Raw genomic sequence first — 19680 nt, 5'->3', positions numbered from 1 at the left:
AAAGTTTATCGTACCACGGGGATTAGTGGGTAACCCACAATCCTTGGGTAATCGGAAATAAAGACACTTAGCAAACAACGAAAAGAAAAAGAAAATAAATAAAAATGTTAATCTAAGGCACCAAGCCTTAGCAATGCTCGGCTTTGATTTTCACCAAAGCCTAATCAAAACTAAGAGCCTAGTGATGAATATTTACAATGAGTTGGAGTTCAATATTTTGAGAGTTGATTTTAGATTAACAAAAAGTAATGAAATGTAAAGCAACTAATAAAAATGCAAAGAAATTAATAAAAGTGTAAACAATATAAATGAGAATGTCGGGTGTTAGGGAGGTTCCTTCACCTAAATTCTATGTGTCGGAAGCTAATATAATGTAGATGCAAATCTCCTACTTTGGCTGTAGTCGTATCCAAGGCAGTTCAAGGCTCAAGGACCGAAATTCCCTTTCATGGTATTCCTACTCCGGTTCAAGGGCCGTAGGAACTCACTTGACATGAATTAGAGCCGGTTCAAGGGTCACTAATTCACATCACGAGGCGTAGAGATAGAGGAATAAGACTACTAAGCGACCCGCCTGCACAATCACGCAACGGGTGTAAATCACCATGCTTATAACCCCTCGAATACGAAATTGAAGGTTTCTAGCTTAGGAATCAGAGGGGGTCAACACTACTAGAATAATGTCATTAGACATCACCACTATTAAATCGGTCAAGATTGCACCTGATGTTAAAAATCATGTTAACATCAGTTTGTGAAGAAACCGATTTCTATTGTTATTATGGACATCAGTCACCAAAGAAACCGATGAGAAAAGTTTCGTACGAAAAATTTACAAAAACGCGGAGGGACTAAGTTTAAAAGTTTGAGAAACGCGGGGTCTAAAATTTTAATTCCCCCAACACTTAGTCACTTTATCTAAAAACTTTCGAACCCTAATCGATAGACTCTCACTCTGAGTCTCTGACTGCCTCCTTTGCGTCCCCGACCTGAGCTCATTCTCTAACCTGAGCTCATTCTCTGCGTTCAGCTCTTTCTCTCTCGCTCTTCTCTTAAACCCTAGCGCTCTCCTCCCTCTCCTGCTCTCTTTCCACGGCTACTGTCTCTCCCTCATTGAACTACTGCCTCCGTCCCCTCACCGGCGCCATCGCCTTTGCCTGTGCTTCTCTTCCAACGCCACCACATCGTTGCTCCGAGATCTGAACCCCAACTGGTCCAACCTGCCTCCAAGGAGTTTATCCTCCTTGATTGGTGCGACTTCGAGCACCAAGTGCCAGCATGGTTCTAAAGCTCGCCTTTCTCTCTCCCGCAACCCCGCTCTCCTCTCTCTCTCTCTCTCTCTCTCTCTCTGTGTCTCTCTCTGGCACGGCCGCACGACGCCTTTTTCTTCTTCGACGGTGACGCCGTGATGGACTGACGGTGCGCGGTGAGTCTGGGTTTCTGTTTCTCTTAATTTCTGCTTCTGGGTCTTCACTCTTTAATCGATTTATGGCTTCCTCTTAATTTCTGCTTCTGGGTATTCAATTTTCAATCTTCAAGTCTGGGTTTGGCTCGAACTCTACTAGGTGAGGCAGCTTCAAGTTCAATTTTCGACTCGATTTCGGAAACTTCAAGCTTGGTAAGTTGCTGCCATCTTTCTTGCTTCGATTTCTGGGTTCGAATTGCATCTGTTTCTTTTACTATACGCTATACATATGACTGATATGAGATGAAAATTAGATATGTGATCTGTTTTGTCCTTCTGGATTTCTGGGTTCGAATTGCATCAGTCACTTTTTGCCTTTCTGTTTTGACTTTGGACTTGAAAATTTGAAATTGAGTTGCATTTGTAGACTTGTATATGTTTTGGTAAAGCATTGAATTGTTTGATGTATTGGTTTTGGATCTCATATCGTAGATTTTGAAGATTGTATCTTTAGTTATGTATCTGTGTTGTATCTCTTTTGCTACTGTTGCAGTTGTAGGAAACAGTTGGAGGAAACTTCATTGGTGTTTTTAATATGGGTGAGTCTCTGTTTTTCAAGGTTGATATTTAAAAACTTCATTTGGTCTTAGATTCTCTCAACCCATTGATGGAGTAACTTATATATGGTTTAACCCATTGATGGTTAACATGTAGTAACTTATATATGTTTGGACTTTGGAAGAAGCATTAATAATTGTGTTTACTACTTGCCCATTTTGATTGATATATATTTTTTTCTTTTTCAAAATGGGTTGAGAGAGAAGGGAAGCAGGATTAGTTTAGTGGTTTACATATTGAGAATGGTTACTGTGGTATCAATACACTATGGTGCTTTGTTGGTGGAAATTGGGGTACATATGGTTTAACCCAGTTTTTAACAGAGCAGTGGTTGTTTTGGATGTTGCATGAAACCCACACCGATTATTGCTGTCGACGAGCCTTCAAAGGGATTGAAAATTCAAGGGCGGTCGGTGAAGAGACCTGGCATATCGGATGATTTTTGGAGCAGCAGCAAGTATGATTTGGACAACAGCGCTGTGCAGTCCCAGAGAAGCATCTCATCCATCAGCACCTTACACCAGACCCTCCTCCATGGCAGCGGCGCTGGTAGCACGAGCAGCCAACCTGACTTTGTAAATCAAGGCAAGTTTTGATTGCGTGTTGCTTTGGTATGGCAATGATGGTTAATTGTGTTTGCTGTGTCACTTAGTCAACTCCAGATGTAGTTGTGTTGTGTTAATCTAAACCCAAAGTCCCAGTTTTTTTTTTTTTAAATGTACATTGCCCTGCTGTGTTCTACCCATGTCTTTGTTACTACACTTAACATTCCAAAGTCAGTTTGAAGACAGTTTACTTATATATGATATGTATGTAAGTTAGTTACTAAAGACATTTCTAGTTTTTTACGTTGTTTTGTGGCATATTCAGAGAGTGTATATATACTTCCCTACTTCCTTTGTTTCTAAAATGTTTGTTTTTACTAAAATGGTAACTCAACCTAGATGCTGGACTCAGAGAGGAGCTGTCTGGGTTGAAAGAATCTGAGAACAAATGAAGTTTTTAATATGGGTGAGTCTCTGTTTTTTAAGGTTGGGTGCATAGGCATTCGTTGGAGCCGTTACTATTTGCTCCTTGATTCTAATACTTGTCTTGATTAATTAGCATCTCTGCCTTTGCAGAATAACTTTTTGGTTGTTTATTTCTCTAGTGTTCAGAACTTGTTTCGTTGACATGCTAGGAGCTAATGTAGCCTCTCTTTCAGAATGAGACACCTAGCACAGAGGGAAAGAAGGACACTTATGAACTGGAGCTAATGTTGGCAGAAGAGAGAAAGGTTTGCTGTACTTTGTTTTCTTTTACTTGGTAATTTGGTTGGTTGGAGCAATCACATGTGTACATGAAACTTTAAGATTAATTTGTATTTTTCATGATTGACTAGCTATGGATCAGTCTTATTAATTTGTGATTAAAGATTGACTTTCAAATAGGTGAAGGTTTACCTTAACTATCTGGGTTTCGGAAATTGGGAATTGAGTTTTATTTTGTAATTGGAAGATTGTATTTTTAGTCACTACTACAAAAAGTTAATCACACAACACTAATCACACAACAGAACAGAAATCATCTGTTGTGTGTTTAAGTAAGCTCGATTATACAACGGTATTAGAAATATTCTGTTGTGTGAATGTCAACAAAGTGATAACTTTTTTATCAAAACTACATTACACAACGGAATTAAGTATTGTCTGTCGTCTAAGTGTTAAAAAATTTAACCGCAAATTTTCCTCCACTTTGGAGTCTTGGTTGGCTCTCGAAACACTAAAAACTGGGCTATTAGGTACAACGGGTTTCATTATTTCCGGTGTGATTGAAAAACTAAGCACCATGATTTGAGTAAGCTTGCTTGAATGTCTTCCCCTATATAGGCCTAGTGTAAGCTTTGGTCATCAGACAACAGATTTAAATTTTTTCTGTTGTGTGAACTTAGAACTGAGCGGCAACATTTTGGCTCAAAATATTGTAGGCACCATGTTTCCCTCCATGTTTTGGCATTTTGATTTTTATGTAGTGCACTCATACGACAGTTGGTGAAGTTTCTGTTGTGTGAGCGACTTTAGAAATTCTAGTTTAATTGTGCCCTCACCCAGTCCTTGCCACATCGTGTCTGAAGAAGAAGAAAAACAAAACAAAACGAAACCTAACCCCTCTCGAGCTTTCTCAATCGCGATTCCAGGCCCTCCCTTCTCTATCTCTCTCTTCCTCGGCGAAACCCCTCTTTCCTGAAACCTCTCTCAGTCTCTCGATCTCCTTGCTTCTATTCTTTATCCCCTGAAATCCAAATCCTCTTCAATGATGGAGGAGATAGAGTGTCCCAGATCTACTTTCTCTCTCCTCCTCGTCCGAGATACAGAAGAGGTTTTAGGTCTCTGACACTTCTTCAGTCAAGGTTTATTTCAAGCGCGGTGACTCCATCGATCACCCTCACCTTTGGCCCTTCCAGGTTCATTCCAATTTCATTGAACGGGGCTCAACATTGAAATTCTAATTGAGTTTTCCTGCAGTTTTGGCAAGAGACGGATAAAGCAGCTCATCTTGTGAGACAATACTTCTTGAATAATCTACATGAGGAAGAAGAAGAAAGCAATAGAGTAGAAGAAGAAAGATGGTGAGGCACAATAGGGCCATTACAGTCTTTTCTCCTGACGACCAGCTCTTCTAGGTCGAGCACGCCCTCGAAGCCGTGCGAAAGGGTAACGCTGCCATCGGCGTCCGTGGCACGGACACCATTGTTCTCGGCGTCGAGAAGAAGTCTACCGCCAAGCTTTAGGACTCCAGGTTCCTTTTCGCCTCTCTCTTTCTCTCTCTAACGCAGATGATTGGTTTCTCTTTGCTTTGATCTAATGGATGATAAATTCAGCTTTAGGGTTGGGGTTTATGTATGGCATCGATTTCCAATATTGGTTTCCAGTTTCTGCAATTAGCTTAAACTAATTGAATGTAGGATTTTGATTGGGTTTGCACATATTGTGATTCAGGTTCAGGTTGATTTTTTTAAGAATTCAAGATGTTAATTTTATTTGGAAATTTCGGTCTAATGAGTTAACAGAGCTATATGGGTAATCCGTGAACTCATAGAATTGCCCTTAGAATTGTGGAAGTCCTGATTTAGTACAAGTACTATGGAAACACGATAGATTCTTTGCAAAAAGGCTGCATTTTTAAGGCCCCATTAGCTCTATATCTAACTTGGTTTTCGGCATTTTTAGTGTCCCCTTATTAAAAACTTATCTTGGTAGTGCACAACTGATCTATTTGTTACATTGGCCTTGCTATGAGTGGATGATGCATGTTTCAATTGTCATAATAAGGGCTTTGGAATTATTTGGAGGGGCTGTATCTATGTATATTGTGTGTGCTTCTCATTCTTATCGAAAAGAAATGGTTGGCTTTTCAGGTATCTCTTTCTCTCTCAATCCCCAGTAAGTTTAAGTTGTTTTACCATCTATTGCTCCTCTTGGCAAATTTATTATGGTGGTTGTGCAGTTACTTCTTGCTGTGAAACAGTGCCATAACAAAGGAATATGTGGTTTGTTTGTCTAATGATTGCAACTAGATTTAGGGTTTCCTGGGTCTTTACTGGTTTTGATTACTAGGTGGAGTTGTTTATCTTGCAGTATTTGATTTTCCTAAATTTTTTGATTTTATTTTACAGGAAAAGTCTCATGTATCTTCCTACTATATGTGCTGTATTGTCAGGTACATATAGTTGCTTTACTATTTTGTGCTTCGTTCTTACATGATTTGTGGTTTTAGATTTCTGCTTACTGCAATCTGCAAGTACTTTTGTAAACCGTAGTTTTCTTCAATGTAGGCACAGAGTATCCTCTACTCAATCTGAAGACTTGTCTATTACTTCTACTACTTCAAGTACCGAGGTTGGAGAATTAAAGGTATGATGACGACAAGTAAAAGTTTTAGTTCTATATGGAAGCTTCTATTTATTATAATGGGAGGTCACTACTTTATATTCCCTACATGGCACTAGAAGCTTTATATATGATAAACAAATTTTTAATTTAAATGGTCATAACTTCTGTAGATGTTAATTGATTTATACCACATAACAATCACACATTTGTAATCAGATAAGCGTAGAGGTATCCGGGGCCAAAACTCAAGCAATATTTGATGACGTCTAATATTTTGTTCAAATAACTATCCAAAAACACATTGAGGAGGAACTCTACAATTCTGCACTTGAGGTATCTGTTTAATTTCTATTGAGACAGTTATTAATATCACACTAGAGAATTGTTCAAATAACTATTTGCTAAAAAAGAAACGATAAAAAAGAAAAAAGAAAAAAAGAAGCTCAGATAGCTCTGCTTGCCTATTGCTAAAACCTACAGTGTGATTACAGGGAAATGCACTCGGGCTTGAACACCATTTACACGGTGGATGTGCATTAGCTGCTTTTAATCATTTTCTTGGTTTTAGAGTTCAAAAATTGAAATCACAAGGAAAAGGACAAATACAAGCAAATGTTCAAGCAGATTTTCAAACACTTCTTGGACCTATGACAGAAAGAGAAGAGTCTCTTCTTTCATCAGTAAGTTTTATTGTCTAGTCATTTAGTATCATACTTTTCTGTGGACAACAAACTAGTGAAGTGGATCTCTTATCAACTTGTGTACATTATCTTTTTTTGTTTTATTAAATTTCAGTTTTCCTTCAGTAGAATATATTTTTCATTTTACGGTTTTTACCTGACACGAGATATATATATATATATATATATATATATATATTAAAAACTGAAAGAGTACAAACAGTAGTGTACTGGCAGTGCCTAAAAGAAGTTAATGTTATACATTCAGTTATAATGACTTATAAGTATTATGTACACGGAAAAAAAAAAAAAAAAAAGAACAAACTAAGGTAATAGAGATGGAAAACAAGTTAAGATGGCGCTAGTGCTGTACAAACCATCTTTCAAACAGGTTTCAAAATACATGGCACAACATGTCTAATGGCTTTTTCCAGACATGACATGTACACATACTTTGTGCCTAGCATGATATGCTTGAGTGGTTCCATGAAGCATATATGAGCTGGATATAATTGATGATCCAGTTTACACCTCTGCTTCGTCATTCTATTAGAATTTGGAGAAGCTTGGGTGCATGCATATATATCTATCGTTGCTGCAAATTCCCAAATCAATGTGCATTTATTTTTTAATTAGTTTTGGCTGCGAGATAGGTAACACATCAGGTTTGTCTCTCTCCTTAAGTTGTGACTGTCTTAGCATACTGGAAATCATGCCATCATTGTGCAAAATTCTGTGGTGGTCTTTCACTAAAAGTCTGGCATTTGAGTAGTGAAATGTTAAGTTTACATTGATTGTGATTTTCATCTTGCATATCATTCAATTTGATTAACAGAGAATTATACACCATTAAGAAGCATGTTACTAAAAAAGTGATAAATGTGGATTTTCACAGCCTAGCTATGTTTGCTATACCCTTGTGTACAGGGATTTTGTCAATAAACTAGTAGCTACCTAAGATTTCCATACTTGAACATACAGTTTGATTCAAATATCACATTATATACATCAAGGCATCAAGCCTTGCTGACTGAGCTTATTTGCTACTTTTCAGCTTCCTACTAACATGCATGGAGGGAATGGAAAGGTTACGTACATTGATGCTGACCCAGCAGCAAAGGCAGCTGCTGCAACTGTCCTTGGCATCTAAGTTGGCTATGGATTCAGGCCTAAGATTCCATGTAGAAGATGAATCTAGAGCTAATGCTGCACAAGATAATGAACTTGCCCATCAAAATCCTCAAGCACAAGATGGAAATTGGATTGCTCGTATTGCAGCATTACTTGTGGGTGAGGATTGAACACAATCTTGTATAGGTTATGAAATTGGAAGGCATAGTTCAATGAAATGTTTAAATGCTTATAAAGTTGTATATGGTGAATCAATTAGAGTTTGTTTGATGTATCAAAGCTACTTTTAGCATTAATATAAAATTATTGTTCATCGGTAATAATCTCTAATAGATTTGTACAATTCACCTAGCATTGATCTCATACAACACAATGCAAAATAATATGTTGTCTGACTGTAAAAGGATTCAAAATTAAGGCTTCTCATACAACAGTTACTAGATATTAGCCAATTCGATTACAACATTCACACCACAGTTAAGACAATATAGTTGTTGTGTGAACTAACAACCAACAACAGAAAATAACAAAATTATGTTGTGTGAGGTTCATAACACACAACAGAAATAAAATTATCCCTGTTGTCTGAATCAATCAACAGACAAGAGATATAATTTCTTTGTAGTTGTCTGATACTTATCTGAGACAACAAATAAACAATATAGCTGTTGTGTGTTATGAATCTCAGACAACAAAGAAGGAGTAATATCTATTGTGTGTTATGAATCTCAGACAACAGTGAATTCCTTCTTCTGTTGTCTAAATGTGTCGACACATCCCCGCGCATGCCATGGCAGACACATGCCTGCGCAAAATTCACACAACGGAAACAGGTATTCTGTTGAGCAAAGTATTGTCACACAACGGTGAAATCACCGTTGTGTGATTTTTCAATCACACAACACTCGTTTAGACCACAGTGAGGCTGGTCATCACACAACACAAAATGTCTGTCATCTGATTAACTTATTGTAGTAGTGAGTGATATACAGTGATTGATTTTTGTTATGTTTGTTTTGTCATGAATTGATCATTGATTTTTGAATTTTGCAGTTGTGTAGATACTTTTCATGAAGAGAAGAGCAAACGTAAAAGAAGAAAAGAAAACAAAGCTTTGACTATGGAATTGTTGGCTATGGCATATTCATCCCTTGTAGCCAAAATGGAGGAGATTATATATATGTTGGTCATATGCTGGAATTTTCAGCCACACAGAAGTATTCTATTGCATCTAATTCAACTTACAATGTGGAAGAGGCTGGTGATATGTAAGGTAGAAATGGAGGAATGTATAGATTTGATAATGGAAGAATTAGAGAGAGTTTGTAAGAGTTAGTGAAAAAGTTTGTGAACCAACTTTTATGATATGTAAAACGATAGCATATTCGGCAAACATTATAAGATTGTGATTACTACTCTTATCGCCTAAACCCGCAACATCGCGCGGACGTACTTTCTAGTATGATGTCTAGATATAAAGTTGAAATCAATTTTAACCATAAAAACTGATGTCTAGTAATACAGATACATCAGTTCCAAAATGAAAATCGATGTTACTGAAATATACAGACATCGATTTTTTGTCGAAAACGATATGTTACTGAGTACCAGACATCAGTTCCAAAATGTAAATCGATGTTACTAAAATATACAGACATCGATATTTTGTCGAAAACGATATGTTACTGAGTACCAGACATCAGTTCCAAAATGGGAACCGATGTCTGTAACAGTATCAGTCATCGGTTCTTAAATCAATAACGATGTTAAAACGCAAACTTGTGTTGTGTAATCTATATTTCTTTAAGCATTAAATACAATAAAATGTGGGTTTAACAATAGTAAAACATATGAGTTTGTTATCTTTTAAACCTATTTACATCGATTTATAATTAGGAACCGATGTCTACACGAATACTAGACATCGGCTAAAAACCGATGTCTGTATTTTCCGGATCTTTCTCATCACCTACAAAGACATCGGTCGGGTTTTTGTTTCTCATCGGTTTTTGGCCGATGTCTGGGGCCATAATTCTAGTAGTGCAAGCCTCTAACTCCATCCTAGACATGCTCAAAATACACACCCTAGAGTTAACTAGGCTCCTAGACATGCATTTTAACCCAACAAAAATAGATATAAGCATCCATCATATGAAAATTGCATCATTACATTAAATTAAACATCTTTTACACAAAATTTGGGTTAGGGACACAACCCTAACCCCCAACAAGAAAATTACTCACAACCCATAATTATGAACATCAAAGATACAAAATTCAAAGAGAAAAGAGTAGTGAAGTGTAGGAGAAAACAAGAATAATCACAAATAGCTAAAAAGCTAGCATGACTAGTCTTGAATTACAACTCCCACAATTACCCCAAGTCTTGAATCTTGTAGAGATAGAGGCCTTTGATGAATCCTTGAAGCTTTGGGTGAGTAAATCCTTCAAATCTCAAAATAAAATAGAAAGAAAAGAGGAAAAATGGATGAGAAGGAGAATGAGAGCAGCCCAAAGGCTGCCCCCTGTTTTGGTGTAGTGCGGCTGCTGTTGGTAGGGATGTGGTTCTCCTCCTTCTCTCATAAATATATTGCAGATATATATCAACATCTGAGGCTGAGATCGATTGGCCAAAGTGAAGGGAGTAGGGTTGCCACGTGTTAGTATGGGAGTGGACAAGAAGAAAGGAAGAAATGGTTTGGGCACGTGATGGCGGCAGACTTCTCAATTGAAACCAAAGCTTAATTAAGTGTAAAGCTTAATTAAACTAAGGTCTACTGCTGCATGTTAATGGCTGGAGGTATTAAATAATCAAGCTAATGATCAATTAATACAAAACCTTTTCTTTATTTTCTGTAATTTTCTTCTTCTTTTCTATTTTTCTTTCTTCTCCACTTCCACAATCTCGAATATTTCCATATATATTGTCAAGGGACTAGTCGGGTTTCGCTCTCAAACTTGCATTGACCATGGTTGACCGTGTCGACAATTTCGTCTCCTCGTCGAAAACTCCAATTTGCTCCACTTTTGTACCATTTTCTCTCGTTTCCGCAACTCCGCTTATTTTCTACACAATAAATAAAAATGAATTAATTATATAATAATTGACTCGAGGATTAGCTTAATTCTAGTATTTTAGATATAATTACACGTATAAAAATGCGTGTAATCAGGAATGTTGCTATTAAGTTTGATGTAGCAAAAGGCTTTGATACTCTGAATTGGGACTTCCTTCGAAGGGTCCTTAATGCTTTTGGTTTTCATGCAAATTTTGTAGATTGGATTAGTTCTATATTGGCTTCAGCTCGGCTCTCTGTCTTATTTAATGGCTCTCCAGTGGGATTTTTTAGTTGTAGCCGTGGAGTTCGACAAGGTGATTCACTATCTCCACTTCTTTTTTGCCTTGCTGAAGAGGTTCTTAGCCATGGTATCTTGCGTCTGGTTGATATGGGGCATGTCCAAGCTATATCCTCTCCTCATGCTGTGAAAGTCTCTTCTCATGTTTTATTTGCTAATGATATAATGGTTTTTTGTAAGGGAGATAAAAGAAGCCTACTAAATCTTATGGCTTTCTTTGAGGAGTATGGACTCAACTTGGGTTAGTTGGTGAACAAAACCAAGTCTCATGTTTATTTGGGGAAGTCAGCTCTTCATCGTCGTACTCTAATATATTCTTGGTTGGGTGTTTCAGTGGGTAAATTGCCCTTCATGTACCTTGGTGTGCCAATTTTTGTTGGCCGACCAAAGCGAATTTACTTCCAAGTCTTGGCTGATCGAATTCGTAATGTTATGTCTAATTGGAGAGGGCATTCTTTTTCCATGGCAGGATGGGTAACTCTGGTAAATTATGTGGTAGTTAGTATGCTTTCCCATAGTTTCACAATTTATGCTTGGCCAAGGATTGTATTACAACAAGTTAGAAATTGGATGAGGAATTTTATTTGGACCGGCAATGTGTCTTCTAGAGCCTATTATCCAGTCTCTTGGAAAAAGTGTTGTGCTCCATTGAAGGAGGGTGGTCTTGGAATTCGTAATATTATGGCTCTTAATAAGGCTTTCCTCCTAAAAAAATTTTGGGATTTCTTAACTAAGTGTACACCAGCGGCTGCTTTTTTTTTTCTGCTCAGTTTCTTCAACGTTCAGGTCAGCCATGTTCTTACTATAAAAAATCATCTATTTGGCCTGGCATGCGCTCCTTGTTTATGGATATTTTCTACAGCTCTAAATGGTTAGTGGGCAATGGTCGATCAATTAATTTTTGGCATGGTAATTGGCTTAATGGTTCAATTGTTGATAGATTGGGTATTGTGCATCAGCTTGGCAAATTATTATGTGCCAAAGTTTCTGATTTCATCAGAGATGGCTCTTGGCATTGCTCTACAAATTTGATTGCTGATCTTGCTGCACTTTGGTCAGATATTTCAGCTGTTAGGCTTCCTTATTCAGACATGGAGGATAAGCTGGTGTGGTTGGATTCTTCTGATGGGAGTTTATCTTTATCTATAGCCTATGAGTTCAAGAGGAGTAAACAGGCAATTGTTCTTTGGGATAGATGGGTTTGGCGACAATGCTTTCGTCCTCGAAACTCTGTTACTTTATGGGAATTTCTTCATGGTGAGCTTTTAACATATGATCTCTTACTTCAGCGAGGCTTTTCTTTTACTTCTATGTGCTCTCTCTGTCATGCATCTGCTGAGACAGCCCACTACCTTTTTTTTTAGTGCTCTTTCTCTATGAAGGTCTGGTTTGCAGTTTTATCTTGGTTTAAAGTCAGTAATCCTTTCCTGGATATATAGGATTTCTTCTCTTACCCACTGCAACATGGTTTTGGTACTCAATTGCAATTGCTATGGTAGGGAATGATGGGAGTTGGCTTCTACTCTCTTTGGGAAGCTAGAAATTCTATTCGTTTTGATGAGCGTCACTTAACTACTAATTATTTGATTCACTCTATCAAGCAACAAATTTGAGAGGTTGATTTTTGGGGTTTAGGAATTATGTGTAACTCAGTAGATGAGCTTTGTATTTTCAACGCTCTTGGAATCAGCGATAGAGCCTCAAGAACCCATCAAATTTGTGACGTAATTTGGCATGCTCCTTGTGCTTTTCAGTTAAACGTTAATACAGATGGTGCTGCTCGTGGGACGCCAGGACTCAAGGGCTATGGAGGTATTTTTCGTGATCACTTGGCTAATTTTATGGGTTGTTTTGCTGGTTCCATTAGTATTGCTACTGCCCTAGAAGCAGAGCTTCAAGCCATTATTCATGCAGTTTCAATAGCATCAGGAAAAGGATGGACTTCTCTCTGGTTTGAGTGTGATTCAGCAATAACAATTCACTTTCTTGCCAATAAAAATTGCTCAGTCCCTTGGCGTCTAAGTGTTGATTAGGTCAATTGTTGTACCATTCTCTCCTCTATGCAGATTCAGTTTTCACATATTTATCGAGAAGGGAATCAAGTGGCTGATTGCTTAGCTAACTATGGGGTGGATCATGAGGGGAATTATTGGTGGGACTCTTGCCCTCCTTGTGCTTCAACTGCCTTTGTTCACAATTTGCAAGGTTTACCGAATTTTCGCATTAGCTAATTCTGAAGTGCTTGATAGATTTCATGCAAAGGTGGGTTCTGCTGCATGATTGCTCTATTCATTAGTTTGTAACTATTTTAGCTCAGTGCTCACTTTGAGTACTTTATTTCATTTTGTTTTCAGAGAGATTTTGGTTCTTGTCCCCCTCTCTTCTTGTGTTTTCTTTTCCTTTATTAATAAAATAAAATAGAGGGACGGGCGGTGGGTTCCCGGTTGTGATGTCCCCCTTTCTTTCAAGATTGTGGGTGGGCGCTCGTCACCCCAAATTGACTGTGGCAGAGGAACTAATATGTCATAATCCTCTATTTAATTAAAAATAAAAAATAAAAAAAAAGATTGAGTCTGTTTGGCTCTAGTTTTGAAAATGCGGAGGAGGTATATAAAGGCTGACGCTCGGGTCGGGTTCCTTTCTCGTTGCGGGTCCGCACGGGTCTTTAATTTATTTATTTATAATTGGTTTTGTTTATTAAAATTTGAACATTTTTCTATTTCGTCAATAATTAAACTGTCTTGTTACCTTTTTCTTTACCACACAACATGCGACGAGAAAACCCCCATTTCGTTTTACTCTTCTTCTTTTTTTATTCCTTAATCAAAAGATTCAAAACTAATAATAGGTCTTATATTTTTACACATTAATAAACTGAAGCTTCGACTGAATCATTTGTAACCAAAATAATTTTATATTAACTTAATTTTTTAATGGAACAAATCTCTCTCTAATTTGTTGGCACTGCGCTCTTTATGTGTGGCCAAACTAAGTACAATAAAACTCAAGGTTCTAAAAAACGCTAGGCGCTAGTCGGGCGGTGACCCGGGGACTAGCGCCTAGGGGCCTAGGCGGGGACTAGGCGGTTTTTAATTATTTTAATTTTTTAAACTATTTTATAGTGATTTACCGAAGTTTTGAGATTTTGGAAATTAATTAAGGAAATAGAAAATGGGTGGAGCGATCCTAGCCATCCATCGTCTCCACGTCTTGATCCTAGCCATCCATTATCAATTGGACACATCTATATGACTTGGTGAACAGTGGGAGAATACATGAAATTTCGAGAGAAAGGGGGAGAGAGAGCTCGGTGCTCTCTGACCCGAGAGGTGCTCTCTGACCCGAGACACAGCGCGACCCGACCAGAAATTCCACTTCCGGCCACCCCACGACTGCACGCGGGCACCCACTTCTTCGTCTCTGCGTCGCCTACCTCCTTGCACCCTCAGATCGTCCATGCATCGACGGTGAACAGAGAAGCAATGACTGGAAGCTCCGAAACTTCTCCGGTGAGCTCTGCAATCCCCGTCTGTTCCGGTCACCTTTTAGACTACCTGTGGTATGGAATCTCCTCCCCTCGTCTTCCTCTACATGTCTAAGTAATTAGTTTTCAGTTTGGATTAGGTTTTGATGGTTTGCGGTTCTGGGTAGCTACGGCTCTGCCTTGTTCATCATTACCGGCAACCTTTCCGGCTTCGTTCTGGCTTGGTTACACGCTCTTGATAAAGAAATCGATCAGGTCGCCAAGATTACCAGCTTGGGGCGTTACATACGGCAGTGATTCGGATGTGGAGGAGGAGAAGCGGCGGGAGTGAGAGGTTGGTGGAGAGAGATGTGGTTATGATTTGCATCAGTCCGCCTAGTTGCCGACCGCCCAACGCCAAGCCGGGGCCGCCCAACCCGCCTAGGAGCCGCCCAGCCCGCCTAGGCGGCCAATTTTCTCCCTCACGCCTAGCTCGATTGACTAGGCCATAATCGGAACGGCCTACAGCCGCCTAGTCGGCCGCCTAGGCCGATTTTTAGAACCCTGATAAAACTACTTGTTTATTTTGACATAATTGGCTCAATTGCTATAACAATTCTAAAACTATTTGCAACTTTCTGTATCTTATTCCTATTATCCTACTTTTGGATAAATTGTTGGTGTAGTACCATATTATAGTTTGTTCTACCTTAGCTCTAGTATCAAGTCGTTCATCGAAAATTCTTCATTACACGGAGGGTGGACATGCACGACGTACGTGGTGAAATTTGGGCATATGATACGTCGACTGGGCAATCAAAACATGTGCAAAACATGTGGACCCACATAGTGTAACCAATCAGAGTTGTTGCACATGGGCCGTGTACTGAAGAGTCTCTGGTCATTCATAGCTTGTGTCTGCTCCCAAACTTGCTTAGAATGTTATTTCTAAACGATTGCAACAGTGTATATAAGCTTCACAGGTACTGGCAAGCTGATTTTTTGGGACTCCCAAATTATCGTTTTTCATTTTGATAAATGGTTGCTCATTTAATGCCTGTAAGTGGCATGATGAAGGAAGTTATTATGGTTGCCGAGATGATCCTGTTGGTTTGTTATTATTGCTCACGCCTTGTCAGAGGCTTATATTTCTAGGAAGTTGTGCGCAAGGTTAGCTACATGATCAACTGCATGAAGCTGCAAGGGAAAATTTGGCATATTTTGGGTGCTAGCCTTTTAATTTCATGGCTGTTTCTTTATTTTAGAATTGTACATGAGGGGGAAGTACTTCCCCTTCTCTCCTCTTTCGTTGACTTTTTTCTTCTTTATTTGGACTTTGTATTTTTTTTCTTTTTATTATTAATAAATTGAATAGGGGGACGGGCGGTGGGTTCTCAGAGTGGGGCAGACCCTTCGCCTTCGGGTTTGAGGGTGGGACAAGTTTCCTACATCGTCTGCCTCCGAGGAGCTAATATCGTCTAATTGTTAAAGGAAAAACATATTGTGTGCCTTCGTCAAAGCAACTGATGGAGAGAGAATCAAGGAATCAGTAATTACCATCAATCAGCACAATTATGGATCAATCAGCATTTAGTATCATTAATGTAATCGATATTTCCGTTGTAATTCTATCCCTATATAAAGGGACTATGAAATGAAATGAGTAGACCAATTCCAATTGTCATTTTACTTTAACACATTATCCGCACGCTCAGAGTCAATAGCCAAAGAAAAAACCTTAGAAGAAAAAAAACTTAGTTTTCTATTTTCTTTCCGTCGAAAAAAGAAAAACAAACCCTAGAAATTTTCTTTTTTCTGCCGCCACCCAAAAAAAAAAAAAATATTCAGTCTAGATCGGGCTAGAGCCCCGCCGCTAGCCTTCACCGGTCCTCTCCCCTACACCGGCCTTCATCTTCAGATCTCGACCTCAACCCAGACCGCCCCCAGCCTTTGTCTAGCGCTGCACACCCTGCCTCAGCCTCCAGACTTGAGTCTGGCCTCCCACCTGCATCGCACGGCTCCGGCCTCGTCTCTCAGCGTCGATCATCAGCACTTCTAGCAGCCCACCAATCACCGGCGCGGCCTCGTCCGAACCGACCTCCATCACAGCTCACACCAGCCTCTCTTCCAGCAGTCCAGTGATCCCAGCAGCGCGCATCAGACCGCACCTTGACAGCAACGTTGACTCAGCTCTAAATCGAAATTCGACGACCGACTCGATCAACCGGCTTCCCAGACCACCGGCGCCGCCCTTGAGACCCACTGATCTCGACCCAGTCTCTACCACCGGCCGTAGATCCCTACGCTACCCAACCATCTGCACCATCTGTAAACCAGAAAACAAGGGAAGACAGAAACCCAGAACGGAGGAAGAAGGAGAGAGGGAAGAAACGCGACGGGAAAAAAAAAAAAAAGAGAGAGAAAAACAGGCCTCTGCGGCCCAGAAAAAAAAAAGGATAAAGAAACAGGCTTTTCGGCCCAGAGAAAAAAAAAGAGGCCCCTCGCCCCCCGGCCCAGACATAAAAAAAAAAAGAAAAAAAAAAAAGAACAAGGCCCGTGGCCTACTGCTGAAAAGAAGAGGAAACGGCCCAGTTTTCTCAAGCCCAAAAACATCGCTACGCAAGCCTGCATCAATACGCGCGTGCGCTAGGATTGTTTTATTTTCTCGCGACCAAGTATGTTCTCTTTTATTTATTTTCATACTATGGTATATTTTCATTATTTATAGTTAGAACTTTTGAGCATGTTTAGTTAGATAATTTTGATCTTTTTAAGCATGTTTTGTTATTTATGTTTTACATAATTATGTTTAAGCATGTTTTAATTATGCTATAGTTTATACTTTATTTTTGAACATGACATATATATCTTGTTATATATTATTTACGCAATTGTGAGCATGTTTTGTGAATTTTATTTACTCTTAAATAATTATTCCTACGCATGTCTTTATATTATGCTATTGTTTATATTTTATTTTACGCATGATATATTATTGCTATCATTATGTGTAGCATATATTTTGGTATATATTTGTGAAATTTGAGCATGCCATGTAATTTATTTTAATATATGCTTTGTTTTTATTATTTATTACGTGCTATAATTATTACTTGTTTAGAATGCTATAGAGCATATAAACTCCATTTTGCCATGATAATGAAAATTCATGAGCATTATACATACATACTTACCGTGATAATGCATTTTCATGTAGCATCGAAAAAAAATGTGACCATTACGAATCTTGGTCTTGAAATCTAATTCACATTTTTTTTTTTGGAAAATAATTTACGTGGATGTCTTTACAACTGCGTAATTTATATCTTCTTTCTTGTTTATGTAGATGACTGATCCAACTCGACCTGAATTTGACATCTTGGACTCAGAAGGACTTGAGTACCACCGTTGGGTTTCCAATGTAGAAACTGCCTTTGTGGCAAAAGACTACACTGCCACCATTACTAACCCCAAAGATGATGAATTATCTAATAAGGTGAAAGCAGATGCCTTAATGTTTCTGAGGTGATATATTGATCCTAGCTTACGCTGGGAGTACCTTCAGTTGAAGACACCCAAAGAATTGTGGGATACCCTTAAAGGACGTTTTGGGAACATTCATGACACTTTACTCCCAGAACTAGCTATTCAGTGGAATGGAATCCGCTTGCTTGACTATAAAAAGGTCAATGACTTCAACAAGGACATGTTGCGCTTAAAAGCACGTCTCAATTTTTGTGGAAGGGAAATCACAGAAAATGATATGATCTATAAGACTCTTACCACCTTTCCTACTTCAGCTTTTATACTAGCGAACCAGTATCAGTTGGAGTATGACAACAAAAGAATCACAACCTTCAATAAGTTGATAAGCCTTCTGCAAGTGGCTGAGAGACATAATGAGATTCTCTTAAACAACAATGCCAGGCCCACTAGGACAAAGAAAATTCCCGAGGCTAATTATGGGAAAAAGAAAGGTAGAAAGAACTCAAATGCAAAGGGGTTTAGACGTGATAATCCCTACCCACGTGGCAACCATGCACCACGTGGTAAGGGACATGGGGATCATGGAAACAAGATGCAAAAGGAAAGAGTTGACAATGAACCATGCTATAGGTGTGGATTCATTGGGCATTGGTACAAGAACTGCCAAGCAAACAACAGAGTAGCAGCCAATTACAAGAGCTATAGAGAGTCTAAAGAACAAGAGGCTCACTATATGGAAGAAGGAGGTCATGACCTAAATGTCAACCTTACAATTGCAGACTTCAATGGCAAAGAGGAACTTGCTAAGTCAATGGTTGCTCTCAATCTTGACTGATCTGCTTTATTCATTTTATTTTCCAAAGATAGTTGTGAAGGCATAATGCCTCATTTTTAATTAGACTATTATTTGGTCTTAAAGAATGGTTTGATGTATTAGATTTGTGAACAAAGACCTTGATTTGCTGATCATTGGCTTATTAATAAATTTCGAATTTTATTCTGAAGCACTGAATTTATTCAAATTTATTTTCTATACACATATTTACATGGTTCGAAATTGCAATATAAAGATGTAAAGCAATACATCTAGAGAAAAAATTATTATTAGAATGAAAAGATTATCATTCTACTAAAATAGAAATACTCTAAAGAATCTGAGATATATTTAAAGTCAAAGACGCTCTGTATGCACCAAGAGCTAATCGAACCTTGTTAAGTTTCAAAGACATTCGTGCCAACGGTTATCATGTAAAAACACACTGTGAGAATGGAACTGAATACATTTATATTACCTCTAATGAATGTGGAAGGAAACGCATTTTAGAGAAACTTATGAGTCAATCTAGTCAACTGTACCTCACTACGATTCAGATCATTGAATCCTACACTGTCACCAACAGTGAAATGTGGGACACTGACTCATACAGGCTTTGGCATGACCACCTAGGGTACCCCGGTCTTGACATGATGATCCGTATTTTAACGAACTCATAAGGACATCCCTTCTTTTGAGTGAAAAATAAAATGGGACAAAAATCCTTCACACTGCACGGTGTCGGTTCTAGTACTGCTCAAATGTAGTCATTGCCTTCTGAAGTACCAGAAGCACTACCACTCTCCCATTATGCCTCATTGACTATTTCAAAGGCACATCACTCGTTTTGCAAA

The sequence above is a fragment of the Rosa chinensis genome, chromosome 2 (genome assembly GCF_002994745.2).
Source record: "Rosa chinensis cultivar Old Blush chromosome 2, RchiOBHm-V2, whole genome shotgun sequence".
Lineage (NCBI taxonomy): Eukaryota > Viridiplantae > Streptophyta > Magnoliopsida > Rosales > Rosaceae > Rosa > Rosa chinensis.
This window is presented reverse-complemented; position numbering follows the sequence as displayed.